The sequence below is a fragment of the Ambystoma mexicanum genome, chromosome 14 (assembly GCF_040938575.1).
Source record: "Ambystoma mexicanum isolate Mex_15411 chromosome 14, UKY_AmexF1_1, whole genome shotgun sequence".
Classification (NCBI taxonomy): Eukaryota; Metazoa; Chordata; class Amphibia; order Caudata; family Ambystomatidae; genus Ambystoma; species Ambystoma mexicanum.
Genome location: NC_090940.1, coordinates 524,190,918 through 524,215,222, shown reverse-complemented (window position 1 = coordinate 524,215,222; position 24,305 = coordinate 524,190,918).

Genomic DNA, 24,305 nt, shown 5'->3' with positions numbered 1-24,305 from the left:
AAGAGATATTTTCTGACAAGGGTCGGGAAAGAACATGTGGTACACCTCGTTGCGGGTAATAATAAGAGAAGGATAACCTAACCAGGATTTGCAAAGATGCTATAGTGTATTTATTTGTGTAGTAGTTGCTGGCACCAGCCTCATGTTGTAAGACAGCTTAGGTTTTGTGAAAAGTGAACTTTGTGTGCGTATTGGTCTATATTGTGGACAACATGAATGTGTGGTGTGGACTGAGGGGTGTGGTCCGGTGTGAGAGCAGCGAGGTGGGGCTGCTCAGAGCATGAGTGGCGTTTATGGTGTCACTCAAAAGGTTTGAAGGGAACAGAGAAGTGGGGCTGTTTGGAACGTGAGTGTTGTTTGTGGTGCCACTTTTGAAATAAGAGAGGTAAAAGAGAGTGAGAACTGAGATTAAATGTGGTAAGTATTGGTAAATTAACTTGTGACGTGCTATCATGGGAGACCCTCCCATTATTCGCCTGGGTAAAGCGCTACCCCGGTACAAGGACACAATACTTAGGCACTACACTCAGTGGGTTTGGGACACTGCAGGCAAAATGTTTATGCCTTGGCCGCAGGAGGGCACTCACTCAAAGTCAGTACTGCAACACATGTGCACATATTTACATGCTGTGTATAAAGGAAAACAGTTACAGAATCGACTAGCCATTCTGGAACTGCGGAAAATGTATGGGGGAGCTAGAGAGGAAACGCCCACGAAATAATGGATGCTTAATCAGCATGACGAAGAGAGCATAGCAACCATGGCTCCTACTCTTGCCAAATGCAGGGAGCCGCCTTTGGAAGCACATGGATTACGACCATTAAAAGCAGCAGCGGAGCACACTAATCCCACATAGGTGCCCCCCGCATACAGGAGTGAAGAAAGTAGAAGTGGCGAAAAAATAAGTAAACAAAGATCAGTGGAATATGATGAGAGGTGCAATCTGTAGGCAAGACTGAAAGAAGCCGAAGAGGAGAGCCAGACAGAGAGAGAGAGATAGAGAGAGAGAGAGAGAGAGAGAGAGAGAGAGAGAGAGAGAGAGAGCGAGAGGAAGGAAGGGCAATAACGACGAGACAGCGATTGTGCTGAATGAATGGGTAGGAAGGCAGATAATGCTCAAAATAGATGGAAAATTCATGGACAATTTTAAAGAAAGAGAAAGGAGAATTAGAGAAAGGTAGGAGAAAGAAAACAAAAAAAAGGAACAGGAGCAAAGAGAATGGAAGCGGAAAAGAGAGGAGAGAGAGAAAGAAAGAAGTAATGAAGAAGAACGAAGAGAAAAGAAGTGAGAAGCAGATAGAGAAAGGGAGAAGGGACAAGAGGAAGAAAGAGAAAGGGAAAGATGGAGGGCTGCAGAAAGGGATAACGAAAAGCAAAGGAATGAAGAGAGGGAAAGAGAGATAGAAAGAAGCAGGGAAAAGTGGAGAGAAGAAGTCAATAATATTATTAGGGGACTTATGCTCCCAGTCAAAGAGAGAGCCCTGAGACAAGAACAGAAAGAAAGAGGGAGGAGCTTAGAAAGACGCTGTAAGAAAGTGGATGCAATACTTAACAAGCACACCGTTCCAGATAAAGGTGAGGAAGGGACCATATGAATGAGGGTTGGCACTTGCAGCATGATGGGGAGAAGAAGAGGTTCTCTGCAAGATGGGGGAACGTATTGGAGGAGGTGATGAGTGTAATATAAAAGTCAGGTCCCCTTTGGAGACTAGATTTTTAAGACAGAGGAGAGAATGAGGGGGATGACAATGATGATAGTATGTTTGAAGATGGGAGAGAGAGAGGAAAGAGGAGACGAGGAGGCCACACAAGCCCCTTCCACAAGCATGGGGATATGGAAAGAGATAGCATGGTTAGATTTGGGAGAACCAGTGAGAAGGCCAGAGCCCATTGAATATACCGGACGCCCGAAGGGGTGATAAAATAGTTTAGAAGAGAAAAGAAAAGTATGTAAACAAACTGAGGAATTTACCAGGATGGAAGAGAATTAGTATGACAGATGCAGTGCTAAAGACAAAGGGTGCAAATGCACTTGGAAAGGGCGCTGGGTTCACACAATTCCCCTTATTAGAGAAAGGAGGAGGACTGCTGCAATATACATTAGATCTAAATTAGTTTAAAGACAAGGAGTACAGACCATATAGGAAACAATTAAGAGCAATAAAGGCCAGTTTGGGCTATGCATATATCATTGTTATCCAATTCTTTATTTAATTCATTATTAATGTTTCATTTTCTTAAAATGTTTTTTTTTTCGGCCCATAATACGGACAATGCATGATGTGCCAACTATATTTGAGAAGACCGCACAATTGAATAGGAGCGTCTGCATGGAGGTAGGAGGTTACAAATCTTGGAAGCAGAGTCAGGTAATACAATTCCTGACTATTGTAAACTGGGGGGGGGGGAATTTAGAGGCCATAAGCCTGTCTTTGATCAGCGGGGGGCCCCTTCGGAGCCCAGGTCTCATGCACACCCAGAATTGGGGAAGGGGATGGGGGTATGTAAGGGTGGGAAAGGGAACAAGGGACAGAAAAGTAAAGAACCCAAAAACCGTGAAGAAAGTTGAGCCAACTCCACAAATGAGTAAAAATAGAAGCGAAAACAGGAAGAGAAAGTTACAGCAAACAGAACATGGGGTCCTATATGCAGATAATCCTCACCGAGGGTGTAATGGAGGAAGTGAACATTGTCTCGATTAATGTCCAGGGGCTAAACTCCCCCGCTAAAAGAACATCGATCTTAGGCAGACTGGAAGCTATGCATTCGAAGATCGCGATCCTACAGGAGACACATCTGCTCCAGAAAGACGAAAAAAGGTTGCGAAGCAGAACATACCCTCTCCAGTTCTTTGCCTCAAGCCAGACAAAAACAAAAGGGGTGGCAATCCTATGGAGCAGAGACTTAGGCTTCCACAAACAACAAACAATAAAGGATCAGGAAGGTAGATATTTGGTGTAAAGGGTACTATTAACATCCAAACTTATACAATTCTTGCAGTCTACGTCCCCAATGAAAAACAAGACCAGTATATCCCCAAACTACTCCAGAAGGTGGGAGGGTGGTGTGAGGGCCGGGTGATAATAGGAGGGGACTTCAACTGTGTGATGGACCACAATTAGATAAGACACTCCCCCCCGACTACAGTAGATCAGCAAAACAGACAGGCCCTTGGAAAACTCTTTAGAGATTTGGAGGTGATAGAAACGTGGCGGTTTCTCCACCCGGAAAACCGGGAATACACACACTACTCAGCAGTGTTCAGGGGATATTCCAGAATCTACATGATTTTGGTTTCCTCTACACTAATCCCCTACGTCAAGAAAATAGAAATTGGTGTTCAATATCTCTCCGACCACGCCCCAGTTGTGATCTGTATAGAACTACAAGGGACTAAAAATAGACCCCGACCACAATGGAGACTAAATGAGACGATCTTAAAGGATATCGCACTTAGGGCACACATGGAAGATGTCATAAGAAACTATTTCCTGGAAAATGATAATGGAGAGGTAGACTAGAGGGTGGTGTGGGACGCGGGGAAAGCAGTAATTAGAGGGGAATTCATAGCACAAGCAACGCAATATTGCAGGGGGAAAGCCCTTATAACACGTAAATTAGAGGAAGAAGTGGGAAATGCTGAAAAACTCCATAACTCCCGACAGACGCCCAGAACCTGGTGGGATCTTAAAAAGGCCAGAGCCAAGCTAGAAAACCACACTGCAGACAGAACAGCGCAAGTATTGCTAAACATTAAACAATCATACTACATACACGGGGGGAAAGCGAATACATTTTGAGCAGCCAAACTGCGCAAACAGAAGGCGCGCAATAATATTACCCGGCTAAGAAATATCAGTGGGTATTGCAAACAGGGGACGAGGAGAAACTAGAAACGATGGTCCACTTTCACAAAAATCTGCTGACTAACGAGAACCTGAGAACAGCAGAGCAAGTATCCTATTTGTCGGCTATAAAATTGCCTCAGATCTCGGAACAACACAAAGCAAAGTTAGGAGATCTAATCACAATGCAGGAAGTGTGTGATGCGATAGCAGCCCTACCCAGGGGGAAGGCACCAGGCCCAGACGGATTAGGAAATTGGTTCTATACAAATTTTCCAGACACAGTTGGCCTCCCCCCTCACCCGCCTTTTCAATTTAATCAGGGACAGGGGAGCAGTCTCAAAGGACATGGGACACTCGACCACGATATTACCCCTAAAGCCAGGGAAAGACCCAGTAGAATGCACTAGCTACCGCCCCATAACTCTCCTCAATACAGACACAAAATTGTATGCAAAAATGTTGGCGAATCGGTTGGCAACAGTACTGCCTGAGATAATACATGAAGACCAGGCAGGCTTCGTAAAGGGGAGACACACACAGGATAATGTCAGGCGAGTAATTGATATCATAGATTGTGGGGTTAGGGGAGACCAGAAATTCTCGATTGCAGCGCTAGACGCCACACGGGCATTCAATAGCATAGATTGGGAGTATTTAAAACTGCTACTGGAGGGCTTCGGTTGTGGGCCAACATTCACTAAGATAGTTTTAGCAAACTATCAGCATCCATCTATGCAACTCATGGTGAATGGCTACACCTCAGAAAGAATTAGCATCAGGAGAGGTACTCGGCAGGGGTGCCCTCTCTCCCAACTCATATTTGCCATGGCAATGGAGCCATTTGCATGCAGAATAAGGGAAGACCCAAGAATTAAAGGGGTGCGCAGGGGGAGTCTCAAAACAAGATAGCCCTCTATGCAGACGACTTTATGCTCTATATGGCAGACTCCATACACACATTACCCAGAATAATTAAAGAATTGCAGGAGTTTGAAAAAACATCAGGGTTTACAATAAACTATTCCAAATCTAAAGCACTGAATATAACCGAAAGTAGTGGGGACATAGCACGCTTGAAGGAACATTACCCCCTAAAGTGGGAAAAGCAGTCCCTGGAATATCTAGGGATCCATATCACTAGAACTGTAAAGAACCTGCTTAAGGCAAACATTACACCTCTATGGAAGCGCCTGCAGGAAGACTTGCAAAGATCTGATACCCAGGAACTTTCATGGTTTGCGAGAATAGCGGCGATAAAAATGACATTGCTGCCCAGATTACTGTATGTTGTAAGCTCAACCCCGGTGGAGATTCCCCCAAAATGAATTCAGGAACTCCAGAAGGCAGTGTTTAAGTTCATCTGGGGAAACAAGAAACCGAGGATCCAAAGACGGATCTTGATACGACCCACGCTTCTTGGAGGGCTGGGAGTTCCAGACATGGGGAGATATGTTTTACCTGCTCAGCTGACACCAGCATTGAAATGGGCAGGTCAAGACCCTCTCCCAGGATGGGGGAAAATAGAACAGACCGGAAAGCCAAATGCTCGAGATAAGGGGGGGTATCCTATTAGACGCCACTAAGACGACACTGCACAGCTGGGATAGGGCTATCCGTGGCAGCGGAGTCAAACAAGGTCTGGGTCCACTATCCCCTATAGTACATAACGCAGACTTCTCGCCTGGGCTCCATAAAATGTTCTGGAAAGGCTGGAGAGACGCAGATACACTGTCCCTACAAGATATGCACCAGGATGGTGCCCCACTCACCTTCGAAGCCTGTAAAAAAAGATTTGGCATTACCGAAAATCCAGATTCACATATATACAACTGCGCCACTGGATTTCACATCCAAAGGTTAAAAAGGCCAGGCTACGACCCCAATAGGCCTAGAATTAACAATACGGGAGGGGACACCCACAAAAGGGATCACTAGACTACACAAGCTTCTAGACAGGGGGCAAACAGAAGACACCCTCCAATACATGAAAAACTGGGAGGAGATTACACAGGAAGAATGGAGTCAATCTGGAGGAGGGCTCATAAACTATCCAAATCCACAGCAATTAAAGAATCGGCATACAAACTTTGCTATTGCTGGTATATGCCCCCAAGTAGAATACACAAAATGATCACCACGTACCCTCCAGAATGTTGGCGACAGTGTGGGGAAAGAGGAGATATGTTCCATATATGGTGGTCATGCCCAAGAATGAAAGTGTTCTGGAAAGAAATACTGAGCCTTATCAGAGACATAACGGGCGTCGACCTACCATGGTCCCCAAAAGTCATCCTGCTGGGGGCAGTAGCAGAAGGGAAATATGCAGCCTCAGGGAACAGAGGGGTCCTCATAACCCATCAATTGACTGCAGCCAGAATGACAGTGGCCCAACGGTGGAAGACATTGGATGGTCCTACAGCGCCATGGTGGTGGGTGAAAGTGTGGGGAGTTATGGCAATGGAGAACATCTGCGCCACAAAATCAGGGACATATCTGAAATTCTTGGCCATATGGGAACCCCTTCATGATTACGTGGGAGAGAGGGAGACACAATACTTTAAACCCCGGATCCTCAGAAATATCCACATCAGATAAGGACAGCAGAGAATATGACCGAGGGGTTGGCTCATGGAATTGTTCTGTCTACAAACCAAAGTTTTTGTTTGGTATGAACAATGATGGGATGTAAGGGGGCGGGTAAGGTGGGAGGGGGTGGGAGGGGATAGAAAAGTAAGTAGACAATACTGGATTTGACGCTAAGGTTCAAACGTAATGAATATGGGGTTCATGAAGGTAACATTGTTCATAATGCATGTTGTAATTAATGACCAATTATTGTCTTAGTTCAAATAAAAATAAAGTTGGTTAAAAACAGACTTACTACAAATATAAACATTTACAACATACAGCATCACTTGCTGTTAAAAATAATACATATATCATAGTGGATCATCCAATGCTTGTAACCACATAGGATAGAAAAGTGCAAAAGTGCATGTTAAAATCAAGAGTCAATAAACCACAATGGGTCCATTCACTTTTAGATTTTATTGCTAGAGCCAGCTTGTTTTCACAATTACCAATACCACACAAGTGATAGTCATAGGTCTCTTATCTTTTAGATTGTATTGCTAGGGCCAGCTTATTTTCACAATTAACACCACCATACAAGTAATAGTCGACTGTGGGTGTTTTTGGAGGATTCTACCAACTCACATATGCCTCTGTCTACTTTTACCAAAACACCTCTCAACTATAGTTTCAACGTTATGCTATCTACAAATCCACCATTGGGTATAGTAGCTCGTCTTCATCAGGACTTGTACAGAGGGAGATACTATTATTTCCAACCAGTGGCTTGACATGTTTTACTAAAAGACAATAAAACATTTACTTATATTAAATGCAGTTCTAGCCCAACTTTAGTTTCTTACACAAAGACCTTTACCAAATGGTCCTATTAATTTTCTTAAATGAGGAACAATTACCTAATTTGTGTTCAACTCAACGCCTTCACATGCCCATATTTCTTAAATGGCCATCTTCCAGAAGCGATCCAAATATGCACTTCTGCAGGAAAAGACCAAAAAGCCTGAATGAATCTATACTTTTTGTCTAGAGAACTGTGCACACATATATGGGATACTAGACCCCGAAATTCCACATGGGTAAATGCCATTGTATTGCTAGAGCCAGCTTATTTTCACAATTAACAGCACCATACAAGTAATAGTTGACTATGGGTATTTTTGGAGGATTCTACAAACTCACATATGCCTCTCTCTACTTTTACCAAAACATCTCTCAACTATATTTTTGACGTTATGTTATCTGCAAATCCACCATTGGGTATAGTAGCTCGTCTTCATCAGGACTTGTACAGAGGTAGATATTATTCTTTCCAACCCGTGGCTTGACACGTTTTACTAAAAGACAATAAAACATTTACTTATATTAAAAGTAGTTCTAGCCCAACTTTAGTTTCTCACTCAAAAAACTTTACCAAAGGATCCTATTAATTTTCATAAATGAGGAACAATTACTTAAATTTGTGTTCAACTCAACGCCTAGACGGGTCTACATTTCTTTAAGTGTCCATCTTCCAGAAGCGATCCAAATATGCACTTGCGCAGGAAAAGATGAAAAATCACGAATTAATCTATACTTTCTGTCTAGAGAACTGTGTACACATATAGGGGGTACCGGACCCTGAAATGTCACATGGTTTAATGCCCCCCATATATGTACACAGTAATCTAGACAAAAAGTATAGATTAATTTGTGCTTTTTGGTCTTTTCCTGCAGAAGTGCATATTTGGATCACTCCTGGAAGATGGGCATTTAAGAAATAAGGACTGGCTAGGCGTTGAGTTGAACACAAATTCGGTCATTGATCTTCATTTATGAAAATGAATAGGACCATTTGGTAAAGGTTTTTGAGCGAGAAACTAAAGTTGGCTAGAACTACTTTTAATATAAGTATATGTTTTATTGTCTTTTAGTAAAGCGTGTCAAGCCACTAGTTGGAAAGAATAATATCTACCTGTGTACAAGTCCTGATGAAGACGAGCTACTATACCCAATGGTGGATTTGTAGATAGCATAACGTTGAAACTATAGTTGAGAGATGTTTTGTTAAAAGTAGAGTGAGACATACGTGAGTTGTTAGAATCCTCCAAAAACACCCATAGTCCACTATTACTTGTATGGTGTTGTTAATTGTGAAAATAAGCTGGCCCTAGCAATACCACCTAAAAGCTAAGAGACCTATGACCATCACTTGTGTGGTATTGTTAATTGTGAAAACAAGCTGGCTCTAGCAATACAATCTAAAAGTTAATGGAACCATGGTGCTTTATTGACTCTTGATTTGCACACGCACTTTTGCACTTTTCGATCCTATGTGGTTAAAAGCATTGGATGATCCACTATGATATATGTATTCATTTTAACAGGAAGTGATGTTGTATGTTGCAAATGTTTATATTTGTAATCATTCTGTTTTTTTAAATGTTTTAAGAAAATGAAAATGAATAATTAATTAAATAAAGAATTGGATTAAAATGATATATGCATAGCCCAAACTGGCCTTTTTCGCTCTTAATTTTTCCTATATGGTCTGTACTCCTCGTCTTTAAAATAATTTAGATCTAATGGAGGTTCCTAGTCTGTGAAGTTATCCCCAGATGCCCATGAACAAGTGGATTCCCACTTTACTGGTTTTGGCAATATAATCCATGGCCACAAAAGGGCAAAGATAATTAACATCAGGGGCGGGTAAATGAATTTATGAATTAGAGACAATGACAGCTGGGATGAACCTAACTGAAGGTGACATAAAAAGACTGCTTGCTGCTTTATCAGGAGAGCAATCAGATGGCATTTGGAAGAAGGTGGGTTACTCTGGTGTGACTGCACAAAATACCAGTCATAATGGAGCATCCTTTAATAGCTGTCAAGCTAATGTATGGAGACTATTTAGGGTTCAGTACCCAGATATGTCAGATGTGAGCACAATTATGGCTTGTAAAATGAGAGCGGACGAATATCTGGCGGTGTGTACTCAGGATATTCAGTGGAGGTTAGAAACTAAAGAACCGTGGGACAAAAACATAACTATTTTTATCACATTTTATGTCAGAGACTTTCTGAGGAAGTGCAAAGAAAATTGAAAAAGATTGTGGGAATGGAAGCGAAGACATGAGCGGACATTCAATTGATGATTGTTCACCATTGTCGGTTACAGCAAGAGAAAGAAAGAACATTGAGCATTGAAAGATTGAGCAAGTCAACATTTTTAGTGGAAGGGGCAGTTTTGACAAGTGGAGGGGAAGGTTTCAACACACAAGGGGCACAGCAGGTATAGCCAGCAGTGAATTCACTTTTTTCAGGAAGAGGAGTGTGTAATTATTTTCCATGAGGGCGAGGGTTTGCACCCAGTGGCAGAGGGGTGGATTTCAAGCTCCACAAGGAGGAGGGTTTAATGGGGGGACAACCTAGATTTGGGAGAAAGACACAGCAATGTTGGATATGTGGGAAAATGGGTAAATTTTCATGCCAATGCAGAAGTAGGAGAGGGATGCAACAGAACTGGTAAGCAGCAGATACAAGAGGGGGGACAGTATATCCCCACCATATACCGCATAGACCAGCTGAACAGTATGCCCTAGATTGCATGCTGTAATAGACACAAGTTCCAAAAATAAAGCCAACACATCAAGAGATGCCACCCCTTCCACAGCAAGCACCAATGCATATACAGCAAGCCCTGATGCAGATACAGCAAGCACCAATACAGACACAGACACCAGCACAACAGAATGCAATGACATCATGGAACGTGAACATAAAGCCACAGACACCCACACCTAGAATAGGGGATGTTTCAGTAGTGGGAGGCAATCCTTTCACTGGCATAGGACTGGATATTTGCCCACAATAGGAAAGCCTACAGAAAGACTTGATGTGTTCCATCCTATCAATCACACCAGACCTACAAGAGTAACCAAGGATCGGGTGACCATAGGTGACAAGACATGTTCCTTCTTAGTAGATACAGAGGCTACACGATCTTGTGTTAAAGAAGAGAAGCTCCCAATGTCAGCCATTGTCATGAACACACAAGGATTTCCTGGGGCAACAACTATGGTTCCTTTTACAGACGCTTTACCTATTACCATAGGAGAACACGACATGTCCATGTCATTATTATATTCCTGCAAAACACCAGTTAACATATTGGGAAGAGACTTGTTGAGCAAATTAAACAAGACAATATCATTCACTGACCAGGGATAATATGTTCTACCCCAGGGTCCATTACGTGAATGCACAAGAATTCATAACAGCATTCTATGGCCAGGAAGCACAAAGAGGTGTGCCATTAAACCATAAAGTATTCCTTTACGGAGTACAGATACTGTTAGTGTGGCTTCCACGAATACAGAACAGACTATTGATGTTACCAACAGAATTCTTGTTCCGACCTGACGTACCCATGGATGTGTACGAAGGGCAGATAATTACAATTGAATTAGATGCAACAATAGAAAGGGAAGACAGCGTAATTCTGCACAGAGTTGATGAAGAAGGCTCAAACTGGAGAACAGTGATGGCTCTTAACAGATGAAGACATGTTTACAGGTGACTATTGAGATGAGGAAGTGATGTTTAATATAAGTCTCACATATCAGTTGAAAATTGAAAATAGGGCGATACCTCAATGAATGTCACTAGTGAAAAATGTACAGTCCTTTCTCCAGGAAGATTTGGCATATGTACCAAATATATTGTGGACCAGCAGCCCCTGTGGCGTTAGTATATTGAAAGGAATGGGGCAGTCAGGATCAAATTGAAGCAAGGACTTATTTTACGGTGGGTAAGACCAGGCCCCATGTCAAAGGAAGCTGATGAGGGTTTCTATGACACGATTGCTTCCTTAGTGCGACAAGTGATATTAGTGTCTTCAGAATTCCTATGTAACACGAGTATGTACCCAGTGAAAAAAGCGACTGGGCGTGGCATAGAGATTTATTCAGGACCTACCCTCCCAAACAATATTGTTGAGGCAGAGTTCCCACTGGGTCCGAAGTCAGCCACAATATATTTTTTAAAACTCTTTATTGTTTTTTTACACAACATTTAAATAACACACAACAAATAACATAACATAATTCATTCTGGCCCGTCGTGCTGGGAGTGTTCAACATCTTCTTTGTCTGTCTATGGCATGCAATCTTAATCATCCATATACGGAGCTCTTGTTGCTTACTTGCAACTGGATATCTTCACCTTCAGGGTTATCTCACATTAGGCCATCGCCCCACTGCTAACTTGGACTTTTTCTAACACTGCTCCTCATTTTCTCCTGCCAGTGTGTCTATAGTTTCTGCCACACTGGGATTGTCTATGTCATTTACTACCCTGGTGCAAACAGTCCCTGTACCAATGCGTTGCATGCAAGTATCTTATCACTGCTTTCGCTTGCTCCTCTGTGTAGTACTGTAGTCCATACTGTTGTTTTGGCCCATGTCCATCGCTTTAAGTCTGCCCACCATGCCTCTATGGTAGGGCTAGCAGTGGATTTCCACGCTATTACTATGCGATGCTTCGGCAGGATACACATCAGGTCTTTCATTTTTGCTAGGTGTGTTCTTGGCTTGCCACCTCTCGGGAAGATTCCAGCAGGTAAGATTCAGGTGTCCATGCTTGCATGTGGATTCCACCTTCTGCCACTCTTGCTTTAATATCATCCCAACATTTTGTTATTACTGGGCAGACCCAGGACATATGCACCATATCCACATTTTCCGTTGCACATCTTGGACAGCTTTGGGTTGCTCTACTCCCCATCTTGGATATTCTACTTGGGATGTAGGTATACTCTTTGTGTAACATACAGCTATGTTTGCCTGAACCTCACATTCCTGGAGACCTTCTTTATGTACCTTAAGGCCCTTGACCATTCATCATCTGTGAAGATTTTTTGGAGTTCTACCTCCCACTTTCCTCATGCTGGCAGTTCCTGCGTGTTGTGGCTTTTCAGGAGCAGTTCATAAAGTCTGGACACTGTGTATCCTCCTTCGGCCACGTCGAACCATGCATCTAGTGTCTCCACTGTTCCGGTGTCCTCTGATAGATTCAGCCATCTCTTTTTTATTGTTTTTACCATGCCATTGTAGAGCATGTTGTGGGCTTTATGTACACCATATTCTTATATCACAGTCTGTAATTCCACCCATTGTCCCTCCTTCCACAAGTCACCAACCTGTGCAATTCCTTTGGCTTCCCAGTGCCTATGATACTGTGTGAGGACTTCAGTCCTGCTAGCGGGATCTGTGCCAATGTTATGCTCACCTGACTCCCACAGAGGCACCGGTCTGATCTGGGCTGCTGCGGCCTCCTCCTGCGTAATGAGTAGGGCCGAGATGTGTCGTTTGTCTGGCCGGTAGGAGTACACTTCTGTGAATGGAGAAAGGGGAATTAACCACCCATGGAGTTGAGCGTAATTTCCCCCCACCCCCCGTTGTTCTCTCCACTGACCACCTCCGATGTCCCCTCTAAAGTCTCACCTTATGGTTTGAAAGGGTGAGCTCTCCATCCTGCTTCGAGCACAGCAGCGCGTGATGGACCAGTTGCTCCACTGGTCGAAGGAATTGGTGAGTTCCAGGGCTATTTTGACTCTCCCGGCAAGACGCCGTAAGTATGCAGTTTGTAAGAGTTCAAATGCCTGACCATCACTCCTATCCAATCCCGTAATCTGTGGTCTTCTCCTTTATTCAGGTGCTGAGAGAAAACCAGAGTCGAGGAGTTATACCTCCGGTGGTAAAATTAGGTAAGTCTATGGCGGGAGGTGGCTCCTCTTGATTTTCCTTTTGATTCACCCTGTTGTGCTTTTGTTTCCCCTTAGGGGCCAGGGTACGGCGGTGGTGCAGTGGGAGCTGCGCCGACCCGAGGAGAGGAATGGTTCCCCCGGTGGTAAATCAGGTAGGTCTTAGGGTGGTAACCAGTATTCCTCTATATGTTCCCTTGGCTCACCTTATTGTCTTTATCTCCCCTTAGGTGCCGGAATGCGGCGGGAACATGCAGGAGGCTGCGGTGAAACGTGAAGATGCTGCGAGGAACGGTGAGTGCAGCGCGGCGCTGCTGCTGGCGATGCGACGTGTGTAAAAATAAAGTCTTTCCTTTGGTTCGACGATGCGATGGCTCTGGAATCGGGTAAGAAGCTGGTAAACGTTCTGGTTCTAACCTTTCTCCTTCCTTCCCTTGTTTCTAGGTGCTCCGGGTTCGAGGCGGGCGTGGCTGAAGTCTGGATGCTGCTGCAGGCACGGTGAGCGTTACGCTGCTGGATGCAGAATAACATGAAGGGTGTGCTGCTCTTCGGCATGGTTTAAATAGCCTCCAAAGTAGTTCCAGGTAAGTATTCCTCCGCCGCCACACCCGAGTGGCAAAAGAGTCCCTAGGTAAAGTAGTCCCTTATAGGCCTCTTGAGGGCTTGGATCCCTTGCAGCATGGTCTGCATCAGGTAAGTCCAGGTAAGTTTTCCCCTTATAAGCCTGGCGCCTATGGCGCCAGGACTGAAGTCTCATATAAGCCTGGCGCCAAAGGCGCCAGGACTGTGTCCAGATGGCCCCTAACAGGGGTCACTGGGCCTTTCCCCGGGAACGTGATGCCTGCTCCCGGGGCTGCTGGACCTGGTCTGGTTCCCCGGGGGTAGGCATCATGACATCACTCCCCCCCAAGGCCCGGTGGTTTAGGTTTGTCCGGGAAATTTCGGTGGAATCTTTTCACCAACCGAGGTGCCTGTACGTGGTCACTAGATTCCCAAGACCTTTCCTGTGGTCCATAACCTTTCCAGTCAATCAAATAAAAAAGTTTTGATTTCACCATCTTGGAGTCCAGGATGTTTTTAACCTCAAATTCGGGTTCCCCATCTATAAGGATGGGGTAGGGTGGCTTGGTTACTCTTGTCCCTGGTTGCACTGGCTTCAAAAGTGACACATGAAAGACGGGGTGAATCTGCATATTAGCCGGTAAGTCCAACTAGACGGCCACTGGGTTCATAATGGCCTTAATAGAGTAAGGTCCCAAATATCTCGGGTTAAAGGTCCGTGTTCCCTTCAGCGGTATGTGTTTTGTGGCCAACCTTACTTGGTCTCCTATCTGGTATTGTGGAGCATCACTTCTATGCCGATCCGCATCCACCTTGTATTTCTCCTTCACTTGCTTCAAATGTGCTGTTGCTTCCTTAAAGGCTTGTGTAATCGTGGAGTGTAAATGGTCCACTGCAGGCATTTCTAGATGTTGGGGTGAGTCAAGGTCTGAGGTTCGAGGGTGGTGCCCATATAGGGTATAAAAAGGGCTTTGCCCAGTTCCAGAATGAACTGAATTATTGTATGCATATTCAGCGATCCAAAGAATGTCCTTCCAATTACTCTCAGTCTGATGCAACATGCAACGCAGGTATTGTTCAAGAGTCTGGTTAGTCCTCTCCGTTTGACCATCGGTCTGGGAGTGGTGACTGGTTGATAACCTCACGTCGATTTGCGCCAGTTGACAACATTTTCTCCAAAAATGAGAAATGAATTGACTGCCCCGGTGTCATGATCTCTGCTTCCAAAAGGTCAGGGTTTTCCCAACTCCCTTGGAAGCAGATTCATAACCCAGGTTCCGAGTGCCAACTAGTCCCAATTGGGACCTTTTGGACCCAGTCCTGGCGCCAGTGGCACCAGGCTCATAAATATGCCCAGTCCCAGCGCTGGAAGCGCCGGGCTCATAATGCTTGGGTGGACTTACCTGCAGCAGACCATGCTGCTTACTTGCCTGCCAGTTGAGCCTCTGATCCTCTTCTGTTTGGAACTACTTTTCCTGTTGGGTGGGGCAGGAGCCACTCCCTAGGTTCAGAACACTGGAACTCTTCTGGAAAGCAGGAACTCTTTTCTTACCTAGGCGTGGCTGTGGAAGGAGACACCTAAGCACTACAGGAGGCTATTTAAACCACACCCGATGGATGAATCTTGCTTTGCATTATTCTGCATCCTCTGCAGCAGAACGCTAATCGTGTCTTCTGCATCTGATCCTGGGCCTAAGGAAAAAGGCTTACCATCCTGAATCCAGTCTTCAGCAACACCTATAAAGACAAGAAAGAACAGGTTAGCATTACGGTCTTCAGTGACAGCTCTTCACTTACCTCGGCCATCGGCTGTCACCAACGCCTCCCGCTGCATTCTGAAAGACAAAGGCTTACCTACTCTTCGTGCGCTCCGGAGGTCTTCACACTGCATTCCGGCATCTGAAAGACAAAAGCATACCAACTCTTTGCACGCTCCGGAGGCCTTCGGCGCTGCATCCCGCATCTGAAAGACAAAACAAGGTGCGTTTAAAGACATTGGGGAACTTTAATACTCACGTGCCATTACTCCTTTCCACATCTAACCCAGTGGGTATTCCGGCACCCTGCAGCCGCTCCGAACTTGTACCTGCAAAATAAAAAGACAGTTAGAGCGCATCGTGAAGCAGGCAACAAGCACTTACGTGCTTCCAGACGCTTCTATTCATCACACGGGCTCCATCTTCAACTCACTTCAGCCCGTCATCCACCATCGCCGGAACCCTGCAAAACAAGAGACATCATTACTAAAGACTTTAAAGACATTAGAATTACTCGAAACTTACCGTTCGTGCAGTAAACGACGGACAGCAGTCCTCTGAAGTCAAGAGGCCTGCTCCCCTTATCCAGTGAAGAAACTGGTTACAGCACCCTGCCCCGAGGCAGATGGAGAGCACGGCGTTCACTTACCTAAGGTGAGAGCGTTAACCTTCGGGGTTCTACAGGAGAAGAGAAAGGGAAGAAGAGAGAGACATTCAATAACCCAGTTCATTAATCCCATATTTTCTATCTGCAGACATCTTACCCTTCGAGTCAAACATACAGTGCACAGAGGTCCAGCCCAAAGAGCCAGCCGTGTGTTACACATCACCTTTGAAGATACGGTATACGCCCAGTCAAGACCGGCGCCTCTACGGGAATCAGGTGAGCGTTACACCCGGTCAGAGACCAGTACGGATGGAAATCCATGTATACGAACAATGTTTTCAAGAAATTCCTTGGCTAGGATTGAAGCTGAAGGTAGCCCCTTTAAAGGAATAAAGTGGGCCATTTTGGAAAAAAGATCCACAATAACAAGAATGGTGTTAAACCCATTGCAAGGAGGTAGGTCAGTAATAAAGTCCCATGATAAGGTATGCCATGGTGCAGGTGGAATGTCTAATGGTTGTAAGAGTCCAGCTGGCTTTTTCTTCTGACTTTTGTTTTGGGCGCAAACGCCGCAAGACATCACACATGACTTAATGTCCTTTCGCCAGGTGGGCCACCAGAATTGTCTTTTGATTTTTGCTTCGGTTTTTGCAATACCTGGGTGCCCCTCCATCAGGGTATCATGATAACGGGAAATGACTAGCTCTTGTAGTTCCTTGTGTGGCAGAAACGGGCGCCCTTGGTAATAAGGTAGGTCATTGCTGACTGAAAAGTTCATGCCTCTCTTTATCCAGTCCTGCAAGGCTGTAGGATCAAAGAGTTGCTGGATTTTACTCTGAATGTCCTCTAGGGTTTGTAGAGTGGTCATGCCAAGAATCCTTTGTTCGGAAATTATAGGTACCGGTTCTGAGTTCACTTCAGTCTCTCCCATCCCTATTCGGCATAGAGCGTCAGCTTTACCGTTCTTACAACCTGGACGGTAGGTGATTACGAAATCGAACTTGGCAAAGAACAATGCCCATCGGAGTTGACGTGATGATTGAGCCTTGGCTGTTTTTAAATATTGTAAGTTCCGGTGATGGGTGATCACAGTGATGGTATGCCTGGCACCGAGAAGATAGTGCCGCCAAGCCTTGAAGGCGGACTTAATGGCTAATAGCTCCTTGTCGGTAACTGCATAATTTAACTCAGGTGCCGAGAATTTTTTGGACCAAAACGCTACTGGGTGAAGCTGGACAGTTTCAGGGTCCCTTTGAGACAGGACAGCTCCCATGGCTAGGCTGGATGCATCAGTTTCCACTATGTATGGAAGTTCAGGGCGCGGATGCTTTAATACAGGTGCAGACGTGAATTTCGCTTTCCGTTCTTGGAAGGCCTTTTCGGCTTCTTCAGTCCACAAAAAGCGTTTATTTTTCCGCAAGAGTGCTGTGATGGGATGTACAACATGTGAAAAATCCGGGATGAGTCTGCAGTAGAAATTGGCAAAGCCGAGCATGCTTTGAACTCCTTTAACTGAACTTGGTGATGGCCACTTAAGGATTGCGTCTACTTTTCGTGAGTCCATTCGGACTCCCTTCGGTGTTAGGAGAAACCCAAGGAATTCAACTTCTGTGGCATGGAAAACGCATTTTTCTAGTTTAGCATATAGTTTGTGCTGGCGCAATTTCTCAAGGACTGCTCGGACGTGTCTCACATGATCAGATTCTGAAGAGGAGTATACCAGAATGTTATCGATATATACGACAACACAAACGTCAATGAGTTCACGAAGGACATCATTCATGAAGTATTGAAAGGCTGCTGGTGCGTTGCACAGCCCTAAAGGCATCACCTGGTATTCGAATAATCCATATTTGGTGAGGAAGGCAGTCTTCCATTCGTCGCCTTCTTTTACTCGTACCAGATGGTATGCCCCCCGGAGATCTAGTTTGGTATATATGCAAGCGTCCTTCACCTGGTCTAGTAGTTCAGGGATCAGAGGCAATGGGTATCAGTTTTTTACCATTATCTGGTTCAATGCGCGGTAGTCTATGCACGTTCTAAGGTCACCTTCCATTGTGGGCACGAAGAACAAAGCTGAAGACGCAGGGGACTTGGATGGGTGAATAAAACCATTGGCAAGGTACTGGTCTAAATATTGTCATAGGTGGAGGTTCTCAGGTTCTGTAAGGGCATAGATTCTGCTACAAGGGGGTTGTGCACCGGGTATGAGATCGATTTGACAATCGTACGATCTGTGAGGAGGTAAGGTGTTAGCCTGTTCCTTTTGGAAGACGTCCTGGAATTCTTGGTACTCTGGAGGTAGTTGCATGACTGCTGTGGTTACTGTAGCCAGGCCTGCATTCAGGTTTTTCTTTGGATAACAGGTTTGTGCACAACCCGGGAAGGTTATTCTCTTTTCTCGCCAATCAATACTAGGATTATGTGTTTCCAAACACAGTATCCCCAGTATTATCTGGAACTGTGGGGCTTTGATTACATCAAACACAATAGTCTCTCGATGCCCATCCTGACCTACTAGTGTCATCTCTGTGGTGGAATGAATTACAGGCCCAGAGGCGATTAGGGTTCCATCGACTGTGGTGATGACATCTGAGGTGGTTTTACGGCAGAGAGGCAGATTCATCCTGGAAGCCAATTCGTAGTCCACATAGTTTCCTATGGCCCCGCTATCGATGTATGCTTTTACGGCATGCATACGTGATGGTTGCTCAGGATCTATGAGGACCATTGGCATGATGAAATGCGAGGTCTGAGTGTCCTTCTTCAAGCTCGGCAAGCGGACCTCTATGCTTGTCGGGCGTGGTCGTTTCCCGAGTCTGACTCCGTATGGCTTGTATCAGCGGCTCCTACCGCCTTCCTCGGCGGTTTTACAGGGCAATCCCATAGAAAATGCCCAGAGGTCCCACAATAAAGGCACAATTGCATGTGTTGTCTCCTTTCTCTTTGCTTCTGGGTTAAGGGTCCTTTAACTCCTCCGATTTGCATGGGTTCTGAAGCATCAGCTCCTTTGGGGTTAGCAGGGGTTTTGACCAACACCCGGTTCTCAAACCTGGGTCGATCTGCTTTTCTGTTCCGAAGTCTATGATCTAACTGGACCACTAAGTCTACATATTCAGCACAGTCTTGAGGTGGATTCAAGATGAGCCAAGACATCTTTTAGTTCTCCTCGAAGTCCTCGATGAAATAACGTGATCCGTTTTTCCTCAGGCCACCCAGTTTCTACAATCAACCTATTAAAGGTCGCGATGTACGATAGGAGATCCTGGTTACCCTGCCGTAGGGACAAAAGTTCGTTATCCAGGGCCTGTCCTTGAGAGCGCCGGGCAAATAGTCTTTCCATGCTAGTTTGAAAGCCCAGAAAATCCCGGAGCATTGGGTCATCCTGAGCAACCAGTGGGATAGACCAATCGGCTGCACTGCCGCTGAGATATGACAATACAAAAGCTACCTTGGCTTGATCGTTTGGGAAGGCTCCAGGTCTGCATAAAAAGTGCAAGCGGCATTGGTTCATAAATACGGCAAACCTTTTTGGATCTCCGGCAAAGCGTTCGGGTGGAGCTAACGGAATATTTCCAGGTAGGTTTCTTTGCACAGGGTTACTTGATACCACAGGGTCTGGATTTCCCCCGGAACCAGGTAGGGGTGCTTGTCCAGCCTGACTTTGCAATAGTTGCCTAGCAAGGTCATCAGTTCGCTCCTTTGATAAGATCAGTTCTCTCCTAAGAGTATTGGTCTCTTGACGGGCGGAATGCACTTCGGCCCTCAGTTCCCCTAGTAATTGGGCCAGGTGGTCAGTTTCTGAGGTCTCCATAACGCCCGGGTGGGAAATTGTAGGTAGGCTTTGCGTTCTGTTACGCTCACCTGACTCCCACAGAGGCGCCGGTCTGATCTGGGCTGCTGCGGCCTCCTCAAGCGCAATGCGTAGGGCCGAGATGTGTCATTTGTCTGGCCAGTAGGAGTACACTTCTGTGAATGGAGAAAGGGGAATTAACCACCCGTGGAATTGAGCGTAAATTCCCCCCACCCCCTGTTGTTCTCCCCACTGACCACCTCCGATGTCCCCTCTAAAGTCTCACCTTATGGTTTGAAAGGGTGAGCTCTCCATCCTGCTTCGAGCGCAGGGGCGCGTGATGGACCAGTTGCTCCACTGGTCGAAGGAATTGGTGAGTTCCAGGGCTATTTTGACTCTCCCGGAAAGACGCCGTAAGTATGCAGTTCGTAAGAGTTCAAATGCCTGACCATCACGCCTATCCAATCCCGTAATCTGTGGTCTCCTCCTTTATTCAGGTGCTGAGAGAAAACCAGAGTCGAGGAGTTATACCTCCGGAGCTAAAATTAGGTAAGTCTATGGCGGGAGGTGGCTCCTCTTGATTGTCCTTTTGATTCACCCTGTTGTGCTTTTGTTTCCCCTTAGGGGCTGGGGTACGGTGGTGGTGCAGTGGGAGCTGCGCCGACCCGAGGAGAGGAATGGTTCCCCCGGTGGTAAATCAGGTAGGTCTTAGGGTGGTAACCAGCATTCCTCTATATGTTCCCTTGGCTCACCTTATTGTCTTTATCTCCCCCTAGGTGCCGGAATGCGGCGGGAACATGCAGGAGGCTGCAGTGAAACGTGAAGATGCTGCGAGGAATGGTGAGTGCAGCGCGGCGCTGCTGCTGGCGATGCGACATGTGTAAAAATAAAGTATTTTCTTTGGTTCGACGATGCGATGGCTCTGGAATCAGAATAACGTGAAGCGTGTGCTCTTTGGAGGCTATTTAAACCACGCTCTTCGGGCGTGGTTTAAATAGCCTCCAAAGTAGTTCCAGGTAAGTATTCCTCCACCGCCACACCCGAGTGGCAAAAGTGTCCCTAGGTAAAGTAGTCCCTTCTAGGCCTCTTGAGGGCTTGGATCCCTTGCAGCATGGTCTGCATCAGGTAAGTCCAGGTAAGTTTTCCCCTTATGAGCCTGGCGCCTATGGCGTCAGGACTGAAGGCTCATATGAGCCTGGCGCCAAAGGCGCCAGGACTGTGTCCAGATGGCCCCTAACAGGGGTCGCTGGGCCTTTCCCCCGGGAACGTGATGCCTTCTCCTGGGGCTGCTGGACCTGGTCTGGTTCCCCGGGGGTAGGCATCATGACAGCTGAGTAGGGGTCCAGGGTTCCCTGGATCTTCCCTGCTTTCTTCCAGAGGGTCAGTCCCAGTATGGCCAGTGTAGTGAGCGTTCGGAGTAAGGACCTCTCCATCCATATTAACTCTCTCAAGTAGCAATGCTGCAGTGCAGGCTGCAATAGCAATGTGTCTATAGATGGCTTGTCCCCCAGCAAGTGTACCACAAATTGTAGCTGTCCTGCCAAGTAGTACTGTTCGGAATATGGCAGTTTAATCTCTCCTGACTCATAATCTCTTTGCAGTGTGTTCAGTGCCAGTCTATTCCTTCCCCCTCCCCACAGGAATTCCCACGCTATTGTAATGTCCCGGGTATGTTGTGGAGTATGTTTGTGAAATAGTACAGGAGGCGGGGCATTACTGTCACCTTCAGCAGGGTTGCACTCCCTATAACCCCTAGTGCAGTGTCTTCCAGAATGTTATTCACTTTACAATTTTCTCTACTGCCTCTTTCGTATTGGCCTTGTGAGTCTCTGTGGGGTCATGGTATACATCTATCCCCAAATAGAAGAAGGTACGCTGCGCCCATGACAGGCCTAAGTCTGGGAGTTGGTGTGTGCTAATTTTCCTGAGTCCAACTAGGGGGTACATGGAGGATTTCTGTTTGTTAATGGATATACCGGACAATTTACTAAATACTCCTTTTACCTCGAACAGATATGGTAAGTTATTTCATGGGTCTCCAACATATAGGAGCATGTCATCTGCGTAGAATGAGACTAGATGAATGACGTTATCTATCTTAATTCCTGCATCACTATACTCTGCTCTCAGAAAGACAGCTAGGGGTTCCAAGGCCAATATGTAAAGCATTGGCAACAGCGGGCATCCCTGCTTTGTACCCCTATCTATTCTCCATGCCTCTGAGATGTGACTGCCCGTCTTCACCCTCGCCCTTGGGTCCCTATATAACAACTTTATACACTGCAGCAAACCCTCCCCCATACCAAAGTGCTTAAGCACATGCAATACCCATTTCCAGTTCACAGATTCGAAGGCTTTGACTGCATATAAAGACGCCACCACACACTCCTTGTGTCTCAAGTTAGTCTGATCTATAACATGTTGCAGCCTTTGCAAATTCCATGTGGTGGTTCAGCCTGGGACGTACTTCATCTGGTCAGAGTGCACCAACGTACGTGTGATCTGTTTGATCCTGTCAGCCAGGGTCGCTGTCAGGATTTTGCAATCCTGGTTCATTAATGGAAATTGGCCAGTAGGAGCCGCAGTCTAGTGGTGACTTTCCCGGCTTCAAGATTGGTATTATTAGTTATTCTATCATACTGTCTGGTAATTGCCTCTGTACGTACACCTCTCCGTAGACTTCTAGCAGTTTAGGTACCAGCGTCTGCTTGAACTTCTTGTAAAACTCACCGGGCAACCCGTCGGGTCTGGGGTTCTTCGCCATCAGGAGATTATCTATTACAGCTTCTAGCGTTTCTACTGTTAGCAGGGCCTCTAGTATCTGCATCTGTTCTTTGGTTAATTTTGGTAGTTCTATCTGGGTTAGGGAATCACTTATGTCCGAGATATTTGCCTCTTCATTCCGAGAGTACAGTTTCTCACAAAATTGTGAGAATACCTGGCTAATAGCGTCTTGGGTCCTCAACTCTTCCCTCATCTCATTTTTGATTGCGTTGATCAGTTCCTTTTTTGTGTCATGCTTGGTTAACCAGGCAAGGAGTCTGCCTGGCTTATCACTCTCTGGGTGTAATTTCTGCACATACTTCCCATAGTCTAGGTTCCCCAACCTCTCCCAAATGGTTTTGCACTGCAACCTTAGTGATATTAATTTGGCCGGTTCTTCCTCGGTTATCTCCGTCTGTCTTTCCGATCGTTCTATTTCTTCTTCTATTTTAACCAGTTCTGCCAGGATGCTTCCTTTAAGTCCCCCGTTTTGCCTATCGCCGCCCCCCCTATCCCACAGGGTCCCGGACCTGTCTACACTGCCTGAGTTATGGTGGTAGTAGTATTCTATCGTGTCTTGCATGTGTTCTTGGAACTCATCCTCCAACAGTGCTTCTGCTCTCAGCCTCCACGTAGGTACTGGGGCTTTCCTATGAGTGTATTCCCATACCGCCAGTAGAGGGGCATGGTCTGAGAGTGTCCTTGCTCTGAAATGTATGCTAGTGAATGCCCCCAGGGTTTTGGTACCGGTGATCTATGGATGTATGCTTCCCATGCGGGGTGCTATAGTGGGAGTATCCTTTGGTTTCCCCATGCATTTTCCTATAGACATCTTCCAGTTTCAACTGATCTAGAATCTCCCATAGGGCTTTCACTTGTGGTGCCTGTGGTGCTGGCTTTATGTATTTATTGTCCGAACTGTCCAACATCGGGTTAAGTATGCAGTTGAAATCTCCTGCCCAAATGTAGGTTGCCTCCCTGAATGTGGCTAGTCAAGGTGCAAGTGTCTTGAAGGACCTTGTTGCATCAGGATTTGGGGTGTATGTATTGACCAAACACACTTCTTTGTCTTCTAACATGCCATGCACAATGATCAACCTGCCCTCTTTGTCTTGTTCTTGGGTCATAAACTGGAACGGGACGATTGGGGGCTAGCCACGTTAATCGTCCTCGGGCATAGTTGGAATAGGTTGAGCCGTACATTTGTCCTTGTTGTTTTGGACTGCTTGTCTTTAGTCAAGTGGGTTTCTTGCAGCATTCCCACCTTCACTTTTGATGTGTTCAACCAAGCGTACACTCTGTCTCTTGACATAATTGTTCAGCCCTCATACGTTCCAAGTGGCTATTTTGATTTCATCCCTCATTTTGGCTGCTCGTGCTGTGGCCGGCCTTTTTCCATGGGCCCGTATTATTCTTTCGAGCGTGCTTCTCGTCCTCTTTCCCTGGTGTTTTGCTTTCTGCTTCTCCTGCTGGTGTACTCTCGTCTTCCTCCCGTACAGTCCATCAACACACTCAGACATACGACTGCGCCAGTTAGTTATTCAGATGATTGTTTAATTATGAAAAAGAATTAAATCATAAAGTTACCCTTTGTGATCATAACGTGAAATAAACATCAGCAGTTAGAGGGTGAAAAGTTCCAGA